This window comes from Alligator mississippiensis, chromosome 1, assembly GCF_030867095.1.
Source record: "Alligator mississippiensis isolate rAllMis1 chromosome 1, rAllMis1, whole genome shotgun sequence".
Lineage (NCBI taxonomy): Eukaryota > Metazoa > Chordata > Crocodylia > Alligatoridae > Alligator > Alligator mississippiensis.
Genome location: NC_081824.1, coordinates 47,104,413 through 47,119,142, shown reverse-complemented (window position 1 = coordinate 47,119,142; position 14,730 = coordinate 47,104,413). Strand labels below are relative to the sequence as shown.

At 39.8% G+C, this 14,730-nt stretch overlaps 1 long non-coding RNA gene across 1 annotated transcript in view; it reads left to right on the top strand.

Moving 5' to 3' along the window:
* LOC132249954 (uncharacterized) overlaps window positions 1-14,304 on the top strand; it is a 44,815-nt gene extending 30,511 nt beyond the window's left edge. The window contains exons 2-3 of the long non-coding RNA XR_009461500.1: window positions 13,413-13,453; window positions 13,785-14,304. This is a non-coding gene — a long non-coding RNA (uncharacterized LOC132249954). The remainder of the gene's footprint in view (window positions 1-13,412; window positions 13,454-13,784) is intronic.
* Window positions 14,305-14,730: the final 426 nt, after the last annotated feature.

The following is a 14,730-nucleotide window of genomic DNA, read 5'->3' as shown; positions in this document are numbered from 1 at the left end:
ACCTCACCAGGCAGGAGAAAGTCCTGTGTTACTGCATCTGAAAACTGTTCACAATACAAAAATTACTGCATTTATTGACCCTCATTGTTCTGTTTGCCAATGTAAAAAGATACAATATTTCTGTTATATGCAGAAATGTATATTCTGTTACATGCAAGTTTAAATAATTGCTGTATGCAATGGAGCTTTCTGGCATAATAGGGATAGGCTGAAAGTATATGTAATAAAAGCAGTATCCCAAGAATAAAAGTCTATAGGGTTTCCCAGCAAAAGCCTATGTTTAGCTCATTAGAGTTCTGAACCTTCCTAAAATTTTTCAATTTCCCTTGAATATTCTTAGTGGGCTCTTCATAGCTTAGAGAAAAGATATTTAGATGGCAATTTTATGTTGCTATGATTCTAGTTGATATGGATATATGAAATGGAAAGCAATGATCATCTTAAATTGTGACAGGGAGGGTATTGGAGTTATGTGAATAACTAAAAAATATATCCCAAATATCTATGAAAATATTGAGTTAAATGAATAATACAGGAGGTGAAGATCAGAGCATATTCCTCCTCTTCAGAAAGGGTAGAGCAAACCAGCTCTGAAATTGTAAGGTATAATGCCACATTTCTCTTAAGACAGATATTAGGTCAAAACCTAAAGTTTTACTCAATGATACAGGGGAACACAGAGCTATGACCCTGTTCCAGGACGCCCTCATTCTCTCTCTGTCTCTCTGTTACTGTTGCTATATTCAGTACAGTTGAAGCCTCAGTTTTGCAGTTTGATTTCATTGGATCTCCACCAAAGTGTAGATGTCTCAATTTTTCCAACTATTTGGTTGGTCTAATAAAAAATATATCACATTTATGCAAGGAACCATGTCTGCCAATGTCTCCTTTATATATTTGATTACAGGATAAAAGCCGCTTTAAACAAGTTTTTACCATGACTCCAGATACCACCATTTCGTTTTCTTCCTATTAGAGTACCTGCAGTACAAAATACATTATTATGTGCATTTCTTGTATAAGGGGCTCAAAAATCCTGATCTGTTTTTTGAATTAGACTTCCTGATAACCACTTAATTAGCATAAAAGGGTGACATGTATGTAGCAGCACAATTGCCCTGTAGCCCTTTCAGTATGATGGTGCTGGATTTTGGCCAATATCAATGGTGGAATAATAAACTAACACCAAAGAATTTCAGCTTTTTCAGAATAAAAGCCACTGTTCAGGCATGTTCTACAGTTTCACTGTGGAGTAATTATTGGTGGTATAGGAAAACTTTGGAAAGACATGAGTCTATGCACATTACTTGGAAGAATAAAGAAAAAGCATATTCAATCATAGTCCTGATAAAATACTGCAATATTCTAAGGATGGAAAAATGCAGTACATTCCTCTGGGAGCAAACACCTGAATAATTACTGGTGGAGTACTGTTAGCAATAATTAATATTTATCATGAACAAAAATGTTCCAGAAAAAAGCTGCAAACCTGACAGTTGAGGACTATTCTCTAGCCCTGGCTGCCTTCTGTTCACTGAAATCACAGTCTTGTCCAGGTTGTAAAGCTGTCCTGCCATAATGTTTTTCTTACTTGTTCTGATCATTCACTAGTGCTAAGACTGTTTAAAGAGCTTGCTTAGATTTGTATTTGACTAGGAAAGTGTCTCTTAGAAGGTTTGTTCTGGTCATCTGAATTTGTAGAAATGTCTAGTTTTATTAAGGAAAAAAACCCAGCGTCCAGTCACGGCTCTTGCATTCTTTTTATTGAGTCACTCAAGGTGCATCTACATGTGCCATTAAGGTGACATGATAAACTCCACCACAATTCACATCAGTCAGCTGCTCCTGGGCACAGTATTCCCATGTGCATCCAAGACTGCAGCAGTTTGAGCTGGGGTAGAGCAGGTCCAGGTTGGCAGGAGGCTGGAGGGTCAGCCCCAGGCTCCAGGTAGTGATGTCAGGCAATGGAGAGGTAGTCCTCACCCTTTAGTGCTCCAGCTAGCCCCTGTCACCATTTTCACGTGCATTTCAGTGGAGTAAATTACTTTCCTGTAGGATAGTACTGTCTCCAACAGGCCACATAGGATAACCTATGGCTGTCAGCTGTCCTACAGTGGAGTTAATTAATTTACTGCACCCTAATACTGGCACATGTGTAGACTCATGCTTTCCTGTGGAGCTAATAGGTCAACTCTGCAGTCAAGTGCATGTATAAATGCATCCTCATACATGTATTTCCTAAAAAGAAAGTATATATTCAATATGCAATTTGACTTTAATTTGGAAAAACATTATATGCTAGAAATGAATATGCCATCATTAAATAGGACTAGTTATCACCCTTCCTACTAAGAATTGTCATTCTTAGCAACACAGCTGTAGAACATGGAGCCCTGGCCTTATTTCTTAGCAGGGGGCAAGTGTGGGCTGCAGGGCCATGTGCTTTTGGGCTGTGGGGTGCAAAAACTGCAAGCTGACATGTAATGGGGACCACCTGCTATATTTCAGAAGGGGAATTTGACAATGAAAGGGGAGAGGCTCTTTTTAGCTAAGAAAGATATAAACTGGGCTCCAGAGCAGAACCAGGGAGTCTAGCCCAGACAACAATGGAGAAAGGAGATCTCTGAGAAGGGCTATGATGCTGCCAGTTGGGAGCTAACGACTACAAACTGTAAGGTAGCTGGGAAAGGCTGGAGCTGGGCCAACCAGCTAATAAGGAAGCTTTATTATGCTGTATGTGTATTGAGACAGACATATGAGTCAGTAGCCTCAAGAAAAGGATAATTTTAAGTGGATCCAGGTGCCAGGAGGTTTCAAGTGGAGTCCCATAGGAATTGATGATTTGGATATTGGAATAAAAAGCTTCTTGAGCATATTTGAAGACAACATGAAACTAGGAAGGATTGCGAGCATACTAGAGGGAAGGGATACAATTCAAAAGAAGGATATTGGCAGTTTGGAAAGATGGGTTTGAGTTAATAGCATGAAATTCAATGCTGGCAAATGCAAAATGCTACATTTTAGGAGGAGTAATTAAATATATAAATACAAAATGTGTGACAACTGGCTGGATGGCAGCACTACCAAAGGATCTAGAAGTCTTGGTCATCAGACTCAATATGAGCTTGCAATGTGACACAAATGCACAAAAGGCAAGAGCGTTTTTGGGCTGTATCAAAAGAAGCATAAGGGGCAAGACACAGGGAGTGAATCTACATGAGACATTTACTGTGCACTTGGCTAATTAGCTGTGCAGTAAACATCTTGGTGTAAACATCTCCGCACCCCTATTAGGCTGGAGTAAACTAGTTTATTCTGCGACAGGATAGTACTTGTAAATATAAGTACTATACTGCTGCGGAGTAAAAAACTGCAGCAGTACACACACAGACACTGTCTGGCCAGCTGGGGCATGAGGGTGCTTCAGGGCAGGGGCTGCCTGCAGGCTAGCCCTGTGCTGAACTCCCTCATGCTCTAGCCAGCCCCTCTGCAGCACGTTGAGCCAGGAAGAACACCTCTGTGCTGGCATGCTGATCCCCCAGAGCCCCTGCCAGCTGGAGCGGGGCTTTTCCACCCCAGCTCCATGTGCTGTGCATGAATAAGCTGCAGACCTTATTGCTCCAGACTTAATTGCTCTTGGGTACATGTTCAAATGCTACAACCAGGAACAATTAACTGTGGAACAATAAATTCCACTGTTTATTCATGTGCCATAATTGCATGTGTAGACATACCCAGGAGGTGATAGAGCCTCTTTACTTAGCGCCTGTTAGACTTTATTTAGAGTACTGTGTGCAGTTTTGGGAATCCACATTTTAAGAAGGACATAGAGAAGTAAGAGAGGGTCCAAAGGTAGGTGACTAAAAGAATAAAGGGTTTGAAAGGCAATCTATGCAAAAAGAAGTTGAAGTAAATAGGCATTTTCAGCCTGTGGAAAAGGTGCTTAAGTGGGGACATGACAGCAGACTTCAAGTTTCTGAAGGGCTACCATAAAGAGAAAGGAGAACACCCTTTCTCACTTACTGCAGAGAGCAGGATGTGGACCAACAGCTGGAAGTCTCAGGAAAGCAAGTTTAGTTTGGAAACCAGGAAAAACTTCTTCACTATTAAAACAGTGAGGCAATGGAACAGGTTGCCTAGAAAACCTGTGGAATGTTCATCATTGGAGGTATTAAAGAAGTTAGGCAAGCATTGGTGAGGGGTATTCTGGGAGCAGCTATGCCTATGCTGTGGGCATTTTCCATACTTCTGGGCTTTGTTCATCACCATGTCAAGCCAGGAAGGAATTCTTTTCCCCTTCCTGTTGCTGCATGTCTATGGTTTTTTCCCCCCTTCTTCCACAGAAGCATTGGGTGTTGGCTATAGTCAAAGCCAAGGATTTTGACTAGGGTGGGCCATGTTCCTGTTAGGACTAAAACACAGGGGTTCCTGGCTAGAGGGCCTTGCCCCTTTGCTCAGGGCAGACCGGTTTGCCATATTTGAGGACAGGAAGGAATTTTGCCTCATGGTCCGATGGGTACAGACTGTGGGGGGTTTTGCCTTTCTGTGTAGCTGGGGCATGGGAAGTGAATGGCCCTTTTCCTTGGATGTCTTGAAAGCATTTTAACAACCCTTACAGCAGCAGGACACCAGCCATGTCCCCTCCCCCCCCCCCCCCCCAATTGACCTATATTAGGCTGTTCATTGTGGTTATATGTCTTGGTTGACTGTAGTTTTACTAATAGATTAAACAAGGATTTGTATAGGATGTTTCAGATAGAGATGATCTTGCCTCAGGCAGGGGGTTGGACTAGATGACCTCCAGCCCTCCTTTTCTATGATTCTATGATGCTATGCATACCCAGTCAGGGTTTTCTTTGTTTTGGGCAGAGATGCTGGGAGACTGCTACAGAGGGCAGTATGTGATAAAGACATTGTTTGTTGCTGTTTGCAGGCCTGTGGACTATTGAACCCTGTGGAGAGCCTATTGGGCACTGGAACTATTGAGACTGGGTTATCAGGCCACATGTGGACTCATGGGCCACATCCACATAAGCGTGAATGTGCAGTGTATAGTATGCAGCATTGCAGACCTGTCTCTGGCACCACACACCACACATGCAGGCATTTTCTGCACTGCTACCTTGCAGTGTGGGGTTCTTTTTTTACCTTGGGAGATCTCAGGGTAAAAAAGCCCCACATAATAAAAAAGTGGGGGGGGGGGTGCACGTGGTGGCAGTGTGCACCACCCAGAACTGGACCCTGGCCAGCCAAAGCCATGCTTTGACTGCTGGCCAGGCTTCCTGCTGCAGCCCCAGGAGGCTGCCAGGACCTCATGGAGCATAACAAGTTCTGGTGGCCAGTGAGTCACAGAGAGAGAAGGAAAGAGCTCTGAAGACAGCTGGTGGATCCACAGATGGTAACCCTAGCTGAGAAGCATGGAGGAAAGGCACCTGAAGTGTTCCTCCAGCAAAACTAATGGCTGACTATATTAAGATCAAGGCATGGCAGGTGATATGGGGAGGCCATCAGTAAGTGGGTTAGAAAGTAAGTTGAGGTAAGCCACTAGGGGGTGGCAGACTGCCCATAAGACCAATAGACCTGCTACAAGACGCATCATACTGTTCACTTTCCCAGACCTAAATACAGACTGAAGGGAGGTGATAAGGGAATATAAGTGACTAGAACAATCTGTTTTGGGCATTTTCTTCTGTCTTACCTTGATGGCAAAGTCAAAAAGCTCTAGTTGTTAATGCACATAATGAAAAGGGAAGCTATTATAGGCTATTAAATCTACTCACAAATCCAGGACCCTATCCTACTTCTGTTTAAATCTATGGATTATTTAGTGTTTATTTAAAAAGAAGCAGGATCTGTCTCCATAGTTAGCTACACGTGAGAAAATAATCCAAATAATTCTTTTCAAGAGCAAAACAGGAATTATACCATAAACAAGTTTGTATATTATTAATTGACAATATTGGAACCATTTGTGTTGTTATATTTCTGCATTACAAAAGAACCTGCCTTTTTTTTAGAAGACAAGTGGTAGGGGAGAAAATAGGTGGAGAAGCATTGGAAATGTGTTGCTGCAGTGTTATTGTGCAGTCCCGACACTGCATGGGCAGTAGCGTCAGCATCATGGTTTGTACCCATCAATGCTGTGTCGCCATAGCAATGAGTTACGGCAATGTAGCATCTCATGTAGACTCACCCAAAGAATAAGACTAAAGATAAATTCGATAATGAAAATAGTTTCACAGCAAAATGGAGAAGAATCTATGGCACAGCCTCTAGCTGAAATAGATTGTAAAGCTGAATCAATCTATCAGTAAAATTCATGAAATGAGCTGAAATTATTCAAGAAACAAATATGGATGTGTAGAAAGTTGGAAGAAAACACTGACCAAAAAAAGGCAAACTGCTGAATAGATACTAAGTTATAATAATGTAATCATAAAGTTTTCATTCAGAGTTTTACCTTATTATTGTACCATGTTTATCAAACTAGGGACCTAATGCAATAAAAAAGGACATAATACTTAATCAAGCTATAGATGTACTTAAGAACTGACAGGAAGTACTTTTAAAAACTATTATAGCATATCTCTCAATAAAAAGCCTGTTTTCCAAATAGAAAAGAATAAGGGGCATGAACATGAGGAAACTGAATAGTCATTCTGAATTGGAAGAATATTCACCATTGTTAATCAGTCATTTTAATTGTGACTATCTACTGCAATTAGAGATGCAAATTATTCCCAGCCTTGCAAAAAGGCTACTGGCTTTAAATGTAGTTTGTTTATACTTCAGTTTAAATAGGACTGCTTTTAAAATTAAATGAATGTGTTATATAGCGTGTCTTTTTAGGGAGATTGTGTTTTTAAAATTGCTGGAATAAACAAGATCTTTACTGAAAAAGCTAAAGTATGATGTGCTTTACTATACAATTTCCTAATTGATATCTGATGAAGAGAGATCTTTTTGAGAGAACAATTTATAAAGGTGTGTGTGGTGTAGATAAGAGATTTTAGATTCATGGATGCCACTTTTTTCATTTAAACTGAAAACTCGGAGTAAACTTACTGAGATCCATGGAATTACACCAGACTTAGGGTCTAGTACTAAGAAATTCTATAATAAACATTAGGCAGATGAGGTTCTTTGGGTGAATCTGATATATTTTATTAGACCAACTTAAGTAGTTGGAAAACACTTATTAAGCAAGCTTTCCACTGACTACCTGTCTTGTAAGCATACTAGACCAGCCTCTGGCTTTACTTTTTATTCCATCCAAGAAGAGCACACACCAACTGCTGAAACTTCCTTAGCCTGACGAAGGGTTTTTGAACCTGAAAGCTTGCTTAATAATTGTTTTCCAGCTATTTAAATTGGTCTAATAAAAGATATCAGATTCACCCAAAGAACCTTGTCTGCCTATGTCCTCAGACCAACATGGCTACAACCTATACCCCTATAATAAACATTAGAGACTGTTGGTGGTCTGAGAGTATTTTCGTATGACTGACTGTGTGCTTTATTGTGGTATTTTTCTTAATGGTGTTAATGTTATAATATTATGTAAGTCAGGTTACCTCCTTAGTCTGTGCACAGAGAAGGGAGGGTTAAGAGCCAAGGCTGGCTACAGGAGGAACTGAATGGATCTTTAACATCAGCCGCTGTGAATAGCTTTGTTGACATATCAACAGACATTATATGACAAACACCTAGGAAGTGTCCAGGGGAGATAAATGTGACAAAAGGGAGAGGAGGCTGGGTAGCCTGGCAGGTTTGGGGCCAGAAGAGTCTAGTGGACTGCAAGAGCTCTGAGGAGCTGGAAGCTGAGTATATTTGGGGATGCTCAGGGCTGTACAGGCTGGACTTGGGCTGGAGGGTCTACTTAACTGTTCTGAAGTGAGGACAGCTGACTTGGCTGACTGGTCTCTCCCCCAATAAATGTCTTTCCCTCAATAAATGTCTTTCTTAAAGAGACATTCTGCTGTGCTGCTTGGAACTGTGGCTTGCACTGGGTCATTGTCTCCAAGAGGAGGTGAAGTCCCTCTCTCACTAGGGAAACTAGCTTTGAGTCAGGATAACAGAGAACCAGGCAGGGTGGGGGATCACAAGGGTAGGGTCTCAGAGTGAGAAGGAGCTCAGGTTTCCCTCTTGCTCTAGATTAGAAGCCACTCCTGGGCTGGTATTATGGGGTACTCTCAGAGACCAGACAAAGATCTAGCGGTCCTGAGCAAGCATCCCCCTAGGGGACATTCCATAATATTCAGCATCTTTGAATCAGGAGGCTTTTCACTAAAAACAGATGTTTTCCTCCTGGATTAAAAACAGAGGAGCTTGTTGGGATTAAAAACAAGTATGAAGAAATAAAGATAAAATAGCCACATTGCTTAAGCATATGTGTGTTCTCAACATAGAAAATAAGAGAGGAGAGTAACAGTATCTCTAGTCAGGTATTCTGCAATTTTTATTTCAAAGCAGGTTTCTGGGAAATTAAATGTTTGGCTGCCCTTCTATGTAAAATTGAGCTCCAGAATCTGCAGTTTCAGAGAGCACATTTCAACAAGGACAAGTTCAAAGTCTGGCAGCTGGGACAGAATAATTGCATGAAAAAATACAGATTGGGTATGCTGTGGTGCTACATAACTGGCTAGGCTGCACTACTGCAGAGAAGGACCTGAGGGTTACAGTAGGTCACAAGCGGAGGATGAGGCAACAGAGTGCTCTTGCTGCAATAAAGAAGGAAAGAAAAAAAAAAAGCCAACAGCATACTGGTTTGTATTAACAGGACTGTCACGTGCAAATCAAGGAAGTGATTAAACCACTCTATTCGGCACTGGCGAGGCATCACCTGGAGTATAGTGTTCAGTTTCAGCCCCCACACTTCAAGAAGGATGTGAACAGATTGGAAACAATGCAGTGTATAGTGGCAAAAATTATTAGGGGCCTGGAAAGCAAGATTTATGATGAAAGGGTAAAAGTGCTAGGATTATTTAGTCTGGAGAAGAGAAGACTTATGGGAGATTTGATAACTGTCTTCAGATATCTAAATGGATAATATAGAGAGCGTTGAAATGGACTTTTTTGTATAGGCATGGGGGACAGGGCTAGTGAAAATGGCCTCAAGCCACAGCAGAGGAAATTTGAGTTGGAGATTAGGAGGAACTTTTAGACTTTGAGGCTAGTCAAGTATTGGAATGGGCTACCTGGAGAAGTTGTGGAATCTCTGTTCGTGGAAATTTTCAAGAGCAGCTTGGACAGAGGATGGGATGATCTAGTGGGGAATGATCCCGCCTGAGCAGGGGGCTGGACTAGACACTTTAGGATGTTCCTTCCAGCCCTACTTTCCTATGATCCGAACTTTCAGGGTTCTAGAGTAAACTTTAAAAAATATGAATTGATTGTCTACGGATAGTTATATCTTCCCAACTGTCCAAAAAATGTGAGGTAATAGAATTGCTTCATTCATACAGCCATATGCAATGGGGCTTAAAGGACCCTATGAGTCACTGAGTTGAGTCCCCTGTAGCTGCAGGCAATTATGTATTTATCAAGTTCCATGTTAAAATGAATCAGTTCTTTGTATCCCATGTTTCTCTTCCAGAACTGAATCCTCTGATTTTTAGATGGCTTCTTTTAATTTGCAACATAAATTTATCCATGTCTAGTTCATGTCCTTTTTTCTTGTATCAACATTTGCCTTTAGCTTAAATATCTTCCCTCCCTTTCCCTCTTCCATACACATTAATCTTGCCACCTCTCAGCTTTCATTTTGCAAGGCTAAACAAGGAGTTCCCTCCCTGTCTTTGTTTCCTCCCTGATAAGCCTGATCTTGAGGCTGAGAAACCACCTAAAGCATTCCTAGTTCTTTTGCACCCATTCCTAGCAATTAGGCATTAGAGGGGTCCTGGGAACACTCCAGAGTCATCCTGTAATTCATTTATACACCCAAGTCTTTCTCTTCCTCTGTCATTTCCAATTGATTAGCTTCTCACTTAGAGCATAAATTCTCAGAGAGGTTATTTATCTTACATAAATTAGTTTACTGTCAGCACTTTTAACTCTTTCACTGTCAATTATTCTGGCAGAAATGGCCAGCTAATGAATTTGTTGCAAAATTCCAAAGGGCTTAACGTAATATCTCTAATGTGCAATTTGAGTTGTTAGCAGTGCATCAAGTTGTCTTTACTTGGTTCAGTGCTTGAAACTCATGCATTAAATCATTCTCAAGGTGTAAATTGTTTCTAGTAGATTTTTATTGAATCACAGCCATTGTAGAAGCTATAGTTCACAATATAGTGAAACAGCAGGGACATGCATAATCTGTTACTATGTCAAGACATTTACTTGAACCATGAACCCAAAAGTAATAGTATCTGTGCCTAAGATTTTACTTACATTGAACAATCAGTGGAAAGTTTAATCAGCGTTGCCATATCTTTACTGATTGGACAATTAACAACTGCTGAACTGAAATGCTTGCTTATCCAGTCATATTTAAGTCAATCTCAGGCTCTGAGATGCAATTAATAGGATTGCTTTGTTAGTTTGTAACATGTTCAATAGGTATACCTTTCATAGAGTCCACACAGATTTTCATTTTGGTATAGGAGTCCCCAAAAAGTTCAAATGAGATTATGCTGTTGTTCCTTAGGGGTTAAGCTTTCATGAAATGGAGTTGACTTGTCACCTTCAGAATGGTTGAATGCTATCTCTGCAATGCGAAATTGAGCACATTTAACTTCTCAGACATGTCTGTATGAATACATAACCACTGCTGGTCAGACAATGGAATCTGGACTGAGCTGCCTTCCAAAAATAAAAAGAACTAACTTCTGAGTTCAAAATTACATGTAAAATGTAACTCAAAACATTTCTTCTTGATATGTTGTATTTTGAATGCATTCCCTTGCATAGTTTTAAATTTAGTGTACTTGACTTGATTCCATTTGCCAGTTGTGCAGCATCTGGTCAGGCTCCATATCTTCCATTTAATTCAGAAGACAAATTCTGTAGAGCTAGTGCTTCTCTCTGAGTAAAGCAATGTCTACTTTCTATGAGACCTGGAAAGCTTTGATGCTGACAAAAGGCTACTCTTTATTTTACCATAATAGTTACAATATGAGCAGAAAGGATATGAAAAACAAGAGTCCTGCTGAATGCTGCCTTTTTTCAGAGAATGCATAAGAAGATTAAAAACTTGCTCCCTAATGTGTTTATAAGGATTGGTCAGCACAGTACAATACTCAGAAACTTTGCTATTATTTAAATAAGCAGTAACTTCTGCACCTGCAGCAACATAAGAAGTCTTTTTTGTGTCTTTTCAATATCTTTTGCATTTGTTCTGTAACAATTTCTGTATATAGCATGTTGATTGGGATAACATCACACTAGCATATTATATGTATGTATGGGTTCAGTTAATGGTATGGGATCTCCGATTTCCTATTCCCTTAGCCCCAGGATGGATCCAGCTACCTTTTAACACCTGGTGTATTGTTTGCTGGATAGGATAGAGCAATTTGCTTTAACATAGAAAGATGATATTTGCATTTTTAATCAGACCTGGGATGTTTCCCAGGTAGAAAGAATCTAAAGCCAAATGAGTAAAATGGAATCTTGCATTAGGAGATGGAGGTGTAATCCATGTCAAAGGGAATACAAATTGGATAACAGATGCTTTATCCCAAAATGAGATATGAAAACTTCCCTTAAGAATTTTTGGATAGATAATCTGTCCTTGTGGTGAATTTGGAGTGCTTCTATGGTGATTCATTAATTTCATTAATTCATTATTTCAAACTCATTATTGATATGTTTTTTTACATGACTATGTTGGCTTAACACACCAGGAGATTTTCTACTCTCTGTCCTTCTCTGTTTATTTTTTCCAGACAGGGGAAGAGTGACACAAAATAAGTTATTTTTGTTAAGGGACAATGCTAGGGCTATTTGATTTTAAGATTTTGACTTCTCCAAAAATAGTTTGGACCAGGATAGGTAAAGTCCAGGGTACACACACATCAAAAAAACATTGGCAGGTTTAAAAAGAAACACTGTCTCTAGAGTAGCAGTTTTTCTGGGGGAGCTACACTGAGACACGGGACTCCCTGGGCCTGAAAATGTTACGTTTGCCTATAATCAGAGGATTATAAGACTTTAGGTAAAATAGATTTGTATATAGACATTTCCTCTCCTCTCCTTCCCCTGACCCCCACCTCTTTTTTTTGTAAATGATTTGTTTCTCCTTTTAGATAAACAATACTTCTATCTTTAGATGGTTAGATGACCTGTCACAAAGGGAAGAACCATAGTGACCTGAATACAGTCAGGTCTGGTAAAAAAGCACCATTGATCCCTGAGTTATTATGGGGTCCTGATCTACGAACTGGAACAGAATTCTGGGTGGACAGGCACAGGCCCTTACACCTAAGCAGCTGCACTTAGGACAAGAAAAGGGGCAGAGGTTTAGATTGTTTTGTAATTGTGACATTTTGAATTGCACATCAAGAGCTATTTCATCAGCTCAGCACCTCACAGTGATACTGGCAACTGGGAGCATTTTTACTGCATCCAGTATTTTTTTTCCTCACGCTACTATAGCAGCATCAATAATAGATGGTGGAATTAGTTCCTTACCTATGGTGTGAGGCTTCTTTGCTTTAGCAATTATTAAAGGTTATGATGCTTTTAAGGCTTTTACAGAGATAGAAATAATCGTTTGAAAAGACTTCTTCTGTGTGGTATACATTGAATTCCACTGGAAAAAAATGTCTATTAGTAACATGGCATGTTTTTCATGATCTGTTTGGTGATCACACTTTATTGGGATTTATATTTTATTTGAGCAAGATAATACACATTATAACATACATAATGCTTTTAGGGAATCACTGTGGCTTCTAAGTGAAAGACAGACAGTTGTTTTTCCTTTTTTTTTAATTTCTCTTGACTACTCATTGCTTTTCCCTCCCCCATGCTATGGAAACTTTTATGTCTTTCATAAGCTGAAGAATGCTGCAGCTACAGATGCTATAGAGCTGTTGTAGCCATCAAGTCACAGTGACCTGAGAGGTAAAATTGCTGCAGCTCACTTGGTATGGGGGCATAATCCACTTACATGTCATATCCCACAGGTTGAGAAACAATGTCCTTGGGCACAGTTTAATCTGGAGGATGATCATTTATTTAACAAAAAGTCACTTTGGGTTGGCAAAATATGTGCATGCAATGTTTAAATTTCTTTATATTCAAAACCAGACGTTTTCATTTTGAGTTATTTTAAAATAGGATTTTTTTTTAATTTTGCAAAGAGCAAGCATAAGAAAATAAACACATGGGGGAAATAAAAGAAAATACTCTCACTTTCTATGCATGTCAGAATGGAATTTATATGGGCCTTATAAACTTTTAATTTTCAGCCATGAAGAGAATGGGGAGAGAGAGAACTACAGAGAAAAAGGTAAGATTCTTGTTCTTAGAACAGTGATAAATCAATCTTGCTTGAGCCTGGAAAGAAGCTCAACTAAGTCTCTTACTATCCCTTTTCCCTCATTGCTATGTTTCCTTGGATAAAAAAAAATATTACCTTCTTAGGGAGAAACTGTTTGGTGTCACTGATTGTAATTGCTGTCTGTAGCAGGGACCAAATTCAGCTGGGCCTGCTGGGGAAATGTGGTTGGGTTAGGTTGCTGATGTGCTGAGACCATGCCTCTTGTGCTGATTAAAATTTTCTCACTGTTTCGTTGTAGTCTACCATCTGTTTGTATCCATCTGTTATCTTTTATACTTAGATTGTAATCTCCTTGGAGCAAGGGTCATCATTTTGTTCTGTGTTTGTATAACATCCAGCCCAACAAGGTCCTGCTCCATGACAGAGGCTCCTCTGCACTACGGTAATGGAAAGGAAAGATACAAGTAGGGATATGGTAACCAGACTGAAAATGGGCTGAATCATGGGACTTCCTGTTGAGGTGGCGAGCATTTTGCTGGTTGTTTGAAAGGGGTACCTGTCAAGAGCCTGAATGATGGCTTAAAGGAACAACTTACTTGACCTATGACAGTAAAGTTGTCTAACTTCTATTTCAACAAAATTGTTCTGACACTCATGCCCAATATTTGACTGACCTTAGGATCTACACACTTAAGGGCACAACTGCATACTAATATTGTACAACTTGAGTGTTAGGCAGCAAGTTAAGTTAAACATGAAAACAGCGTTAGCCCCATAATAAACAGCATGGAAAAAAGTAAAATTAAGTAAGCAAAAACAAATTAAGTAAAATCATATTAACTTTTTTTTATTGAGCCTTCTAAGTGGTTGAGATTTTAGAATTGGAAATCTGACTACTGATAATTAAATTATATAACCAAACAATAGTATCTATTGCTGTCCACTAGTTTCACCATGTTTTGTTCTTCCTTTGTGGGCTGACTCCCTACTTCAGTTTCTGATTGTGCAAAGTTCTGCTGTGTCCTCTTTGACAGTTTAGGGGATCTGTCTGTGTACATTTGTAAACTGTGTGGCCAGGTACAGACATAACCTTTTGCCTGGCTAAATGGTCAGAAACTGATTTAAACCTGTAACAGAACAGAAGTTTGGTGCACATATCCTGGTCTGAAAATGGTGGTACACCTGGATCAGTGTGCACTCCCATCTAATCGATCTAGGTTAGATCGGTGAACTGAACTTCAATACCAGTTACCCTACTGGTTTAAGTTAGGTGGATGTCCTCTCAC